This window comes from Rhipicephalus sanguineus, chromosome 3 (assembly GCF_013339695.2).
Source record: "Rhipicephalus sanguineus isolate Rsan-2018 chromosome 3, BIME_Rsan_1.4, whole genome shotgun sequence".
NCBI classification, from domain to species: domain Eukaryota; kingdom Metazoa; phylum Arthropoda; class Arachnida; order Ixodida; family Ixodidae; genus Rhipicephalus; species Rhipicephalus sanguineus.
Genome location: NC_051178.1, coordinates 163,580,571 through 163,587,281, shown reverse-complemented (window position 1 = coordinate 163,587,281; position 6,711 = coordinate 163,580,571).

Below are 6,711 nucleotides of genomic sequence, written 5' to 3'. Positions count from 1 at the left end.
GATAGCTTGAACCAATGAGAAAGAAGAAAAGTCTATGCAGAATGGTTTTACAGCGAAAGCTGTTATGAGATCATTTCACCGGCCGTTTTTGGCGCCGTAGTTGTCCGCCGCCGCCGCCGGTGTCCGTAACCAGTATCGCTCGAACTAAAAAAAAACTAAATAAGAAAAAAATTCCAGGCTGGAACGAGTTCGAACCTGGGCCCTCTGCGTGGGAGCCCAGTAGTCAACCTCTGAGCCATGCCGGTGCTTGAAACTGCTTGCAAAAAGTCCTATACAGGCTTCATTCGGGAATGAACCACATTAGCATATGCAATATAGCGTGGTAGAAGAGTAAATAAGCACCAAGCGTCGCACAACGCGAATCTGTAACCAGGCGTCACACATGCGAATTGCGCAACGAGTAGGTTGTGAAATGCTTCACCCATTACAAAGGGCTCTGCCATAATTCTTCGTCGTCATCAGGCACAGCACAACAAAGTGCGCATAATGCACTTACATGCGTTTAGCAGGTGCCAACGGCTCTCCGTAAAATGACGAAAAATGACACAGTGCCTGCTGCCCTACTTTCCAAAATTACAATCATTCAGAGCGTAGTGGGTCCTCGCATGTTGCGCTTGGTATTGGTTGCCAAGGAAGCCCATAAGCGCATGATTCATGTCCTCGGGTCTCAGTAAAATTACAATGATTTATAGCGTAGTGGGTTCCTCGCAAGTGTACTTGTATTGGTTGCCAAGGAGCCCATAAGCGCATGATCCATTCCTCGGGGTCTCAGTAAAGTTCTTCGCCCCCCCCCCCCCGTCTCTCTCCCACGTCCACGTTGTTATACAGCATGACGGGAGAGGGAAATAGCGAGCGGGCGTCACCCAATGCAAATTACATAACTGGTGGGCCGTTTAAAGCATCCAACCCATTACAAAGGGCTGAGCCATAATTCTTTATCGTCATCAGTCGTCGCGTCAACAAAGTGCACATAATGCCTTACAGACGTGTAGCTGTGTGCCTTCGCTTCTCCGCAGAATCACGAATAATGGCTTAGAGGTGCTTCCCAACTTCACAAAAATTGTGATTTATGGCGTAGTGGGTACCTTTCTAGTGTACTTGTATTGTAGCCCCAAGAGAGCTTACAACGCCGCTCTCCCAGCTTTCGCTGTGACTGTGCTGCGGTTTCAGCGCAGGCCTGGCGTTTTTTGGGAGTTGTCTAAGTGTTGCATAAGCGTAGAGTTATAGCATATTCGACAAATCGTTCCGGGCGCCCGGGCGCAGCGATGATTGGACTAAACGGCGCACCAGGGCGTACCGATGCGACTTGTCGGATTTCTCGTTACATCGCAAGTTGAGGCCGTCGCTAGAACGCTGTTTGTGGGCGGCATCGGCATGGTTGTGGTGAAAAGCGTTTATTACATGTTTATTATGTTAATGAGAGATGTGAGACACACTGTGGGGCCTCTACACGCTGGGTCGTGTCCCTAGTCCAGGACCCCATTGGTTGAAGCCGCCAGCCTGGCTCTCCAGAACAAGGCCTTTTGAGCCTGGAGGTGTGAGCTCCTAGTCAGGGCCGCCTCCCAATCTTCTCGGGTAGCGTTATAGGTTGAGGGTTACAGCTGGATTACGCTCACGGGACCGGACCATGTGGTAGGTATCGGCTACCTCCCCGAAGTACTGGCACCTGCCATTGACCATATGGTCAAAATGTTTCACGATAACGGGGCAGAGCATAGTATTGGAAAGTCTCAAGAGCATAGGCGTGCACAGGGTCCCCCCTTCGGGTGGGGGGGGGGGAGGCGAAGGTTCAATGTACGAGGCACAGGGGCGTAGACAAGGGGGTAGGGGGGTTCAAATCAACCCCCCCCCCCCCGAAAATTTTCAATTTTGCGTGCGTATATATACACGCACACACAAACATACATAAAGTATGGTTGAACCACCCCCCCCCCCCCCTCGAAAAAAATTTCTGGCTACGCCCCTCATGGGGCAAACCTTGCGCCCCCCTCTTAGGTGACTGAGGAGGGCCATCCTGCCCCCCGCGCGCACGCCTATGCTCAGGAGACGCGTTCGCCTTTCCCAAACTTTTAGCTGGGGTGGGATATAGGCGGTGACTAGCCTTATATAATCTACAACGTCTCTGCTTCCTGGTCGGGAGGGTTGCTGGCATGGCTTTCGTCTGCGTCTGGAACGGCCGCCTCGGAAAGCCATCACGCGACCGTAGAAACGTGATTTTGGCATATTTTCGCAAAGTATAAATTTTGCTATGTGCACAATCTTCTATGTTGGCTCTACGTATTGTCCTACAAAAGGCTTTCATTCTGCTACCACGAAATTCAACGAACCCTTCACAGAAAGTGTTTTTTCATGTTTGTTTTGCACCGTGGGCACAGCGCATTTCTGTGGTTCACATGTAATAGACACTTTTAGCCAGGGGCGTAGCCAGAAATTTTTTCGGGGGGGGGGGGGGTGTTCAATCATACTTTATGTACGTTCGTGCGTGCGTTTGTGTGTGTGCGTATATATATACGCAAGCAAAACTGAAAAATTCCGGGGGTTTTGAACCCCCCAACCCCCCCCCCCCCCCCTTGGCTACGCCCCTGCTTTTAGCTGAGCGTTTACAATCCGCTCCGGTCATACCTGCGTACGCTAGCGATTTGCGCACAAACGCGTAGAAGAAACTGGTGCGCGTGCGCAGAACGATCGTGCGAGCAGCGGAACGTAGAACGCACCTCTCGCTCCGCTGTCGAGTAGAGGTGAGCGGAGCGTGAAGGTGCGTCCGCTTCGTTTCGCCGTCGGTTTGCAGCCAAGCTGACCGCGTCTCGACAAGAGGCGCTTGTCAAAAACGTGAAATCTATGCAGTTCTCTGCACTGGCAAAACACGCTGGACAAGAACGCGATATTTATGCAGTTCTCGGCACTAGTGGCACAGGCAGAAATTTGTTTCGAGGGGTGGGGGGCTGGAGGCACGGGCCCTGTGTGCCACCTCCTGGCTACGCCACTGCTCTGGAGCGTAAGCGACGCTCAGCTAAAACTCTATTCACATTATGCAAGATGGAACGCTGCTTTTTGTAGAATTCCATTCAGCGCAGATAGTGTTTACGTGATCCAGTTGTTGAGCCGAGGGTCGTAGGCAGAAACTTTTAGGAGCGAAGCTCCTTAGGCCCGCACCCCGCCGTCACCGTCGAAGCTCCCTTCTCTTAAGCATCGCTTTAGGTTGCAGTCGCCGGTGATTTAAGGGGTATTCAGACGGGGGAGAAATGCTCGGGGGGTAAAGGCGGAGCCTACTGACGTCAGCTCGCGAGGAGAAGTCTCCACAAATGCCCCCCACTCACACGGACGAGGCGAACGGAGGGGGAGACCAGTGTTACTAGACTACTCTGGTGGCTTGCACCACCCGTTTGACGAGCTGCTGACGACGAGCTGCAGACGACCATCCAGCTGCAGACTGGACACCCACTGCCGCTTTCTGCAGGAGCAAGTGCAACAATGTGGCCAAACAAGAGCCCGAAATTCCGCCACATCCCCCACCGCAGGGGATCGTTTGTCCTTTCGGGGAAAACGAGAGAATGTTTATGCCTTGAGCAGTTTGGTTCTAGCGCACCAGAAATTCGAGGTTAAAGAATAAGCTCTGTGCACAACTGGTTATAATGGTCGTCTTCACTTTCACCGCCTTTATCGTGGATTGTGAAATGACAACCATCATTCTAGCGCACTACGGCCGCTTTGTCGAAGGTAGTAGCAGACGCTCTCCCCACCCGTTGCCGGTGCAAAGAAGACTATGAGACGCTGCGCGCGCCGAGCGCTGCGCGTGGCGTTCCGTCGCCGCTGTCGACGCTCCCCGTCGCATCACCGCCCGCACCCCTCTCCCACCTGTCCTCCCTGCGCTGCGCGCGCCGCACTCACTGGAAGGTCGGCTACAGGTCTTCACCGACGGATCCCTCATGCCAGACGGGACTGCAGCGGCGGCGTGCGTCATCCCGTCCAAAGCCATCAGCAGGCAGTGCCGGCTGCCCTTCCCGGCGAGCTCCACGGCTGCGGAGTTGGCCGGACTTCACCTGGCGGCGGACCTGCTGGACCGAGGACATCCCAGCCGTGCCGATTGCGGTCCTCTGCGACACCAAGGCGGCACTGCAGACGCTGGCCAACCATCGCCGAGCCGGGCTCACTGGAAACCTTCTGGCAACCAAGTTTCGGGCCCTCGCGGCATCCGGGGCATCCGTCTCCTTCCACTGGCTGCCCTCTCACGTCGGCATAGCTGGCAACGAGGAGGTGGGCAGACTGGCCAACGCAGCACACCAGCCAGGCATCCCCATCACCCAGGCCGTGGCGGCCAGGGACTACTCGCAGGCCCGCCTCAAGAATCTCCACGTCACAGTCCACCCGGACCGGAGGGTGGCCAACGGGCGGGGACCAAAGCTTCTCCCAGAGACGGGCCTCACCAGGAGGGAACGAGCCTCCCTGCTGCGACTGCGGACCGGCTGTGTGTGGACCGCGGCCCGCCGCTACCTGAAGGGTCGCTGCGCCTCCTCAGCCTGCAGCCGCGGCGGCGACCCCGAGACCCTCGAGCACCTCCTTTGTACCCGCCCCGGATTGGCAAAGCAGGGGCGTAGCCAAGGGGGGGGGGGGTTCAACCCCCCCCGAAATTTTTTAGTTTTGCTTGCGTATATATACACGCACACATACAACACATGCACGAACATACATAAAGTATGGTTGAACCCCCCCCCCCCCCGAAAAAAATTTCTGGCTACGCCTCTGTGGCAAAGGAACGCTCGACAGTCACCACAGCCTACCGGAGGCAGGGCCTTCCTGCCACTACCCTGGAGCACCTCCTCTTCCCTTCCCGTCCCCATCTACCAGCGCTCCGGAGCCTGGCGGATTTCCTCGAGGAGACGGGAATCGCGGCCTACCACTGAGACCGGGGCCCTTGCCACCCCTATCCTTGCTGCCGGCCTGCTGCTCTTCGTACTGATGACCTCTGTGCCTCCACACCTCTAACCTTCTCTCTCCTATCCACTGTCATCCCATCTCCCTATCCCGCAGGCGCTGCGCCGTGCTCCCGACCGGCTGCGCTTTTCCTCTTCAAACCACTACCACCACCACCACTCACTCGCACAGTCGGTCCCGCCACCGAGCGCAGCAGACGCTCCTCGCACCCGCTCCCGACCCTACCGCCTTCATGACAGCCGGCAGCGAGATCCAGGCGTATAGTCGTTTGCGTCCCATTTCTAAGGCGCTTCGCTCATCGGTTGTATTCGTACACGGAATAACTGCTAGTTTTTTTCTTGGGGGACACCTCCTGATCTGAAGTGGGGGCCAGCAGGCAGATGTGTTTTTTCCTTTTTTTATTGCGACATAGACTTGCCCTTGAGGCATAATATTTTCTGTGTATGTGTATTAAATGTTCCTCGTTAGGCCGGTGTTGTGTATTAAGTGAAGCAGTGTCTTGTGAAATCCGGTCATAACTAGTTGCGGTTTGAGTGTCATTTTGTGCTCTGGATGCCATGGCAAAAAAAAAAAACTTCGGGGGAGCACGGGCCTGGTGTGCCGCCCCCTCGTTGAGCCATTCGCCTTCGGGGCGTGGGGACCTGAGCTCAAACCCAGCCCCGACAACATTTATTTTCTTTTATTCATTTATATCTCTATGGCGATGATCGTCTTAGACATGACAGAGCGACGGACGGTTTTCTCACTGTGTCGTCCTAGGAATGCTTACGCCTTTAGAATATGATTTACGCTTGAGTGCACCTGACTGGGATGCTTGGTACGTGATTAAAGGGATGCTAAAGAGAAAAACGGTTTTTCTCGTATTAGTAAATTACTCTTTCACGATACCGAAATCATCACACTTGCCGCAAGAGACGCTTGGATAGGCTAGAAAACGAGCAAAAGGAAAATGCGGGTGGCGACGCCACCTTGAATTTCTCGCACCAGTCGCCGTGACGTCATGGATTTTGACGGTGTCTGCTAATGCATTGTTTTCTGAGGGAGCCAGAGACTTAACGTACCAAGTTTCAGAAAATTCCGTTAAGCCACTGTGGCCAAAATACGAGAAAACGCTTTGAAGTCCGTGACGTCGCCATCGGAAGTTTCGGCGGGAAACTTAAAAGTGAAGCTTTTGACATCGATTTTCTCATCTACTAATAAACGTATGACGGTGAAATTTACGACACTAGGGCTTTCAGAGTATAATATATGGGTATAAACTAATTTACTGTTTCATATTATTGTTCCTTCAAGACGGGAACAAACGGCGCTAGACATAGGGCAGATATATGACCGATATGACGACTGACAGGGCGCTGATGGTTCCCGGCGATTTAGGTTACGATGTACAGTGCAAAGGAAGAGCGATAAGCTGTCCAGTTCCCGAGCTACACCAGATGCACAAAGGAAAGTTTATTGAACCGGTACACGCAAGCCGCAAGCGCTAGAGAGGCTTATAAACTAAATACTTATATATTGTGTCAGTGTAAAGGCTCATTCACACCGGCGACTAGCAACGGTCACGCGACCGTTTGCGACTGGCGGTCAAAAAGCGACTCAAAGCGACCGATGTTCACACCTGCGTGCGACCTATATGCGTCGCCACATAGATTCACGTCTGCTCGTATGCAGCTTGCATTGCCGTTGCCCTGTAATATAGGCTGATGTCCTGTTTCTGCGCATCTGATTGGTTCAGAGGTTTGCGACTGCAGTCGCGCGACTGAAAAATCGAGCAGCGAG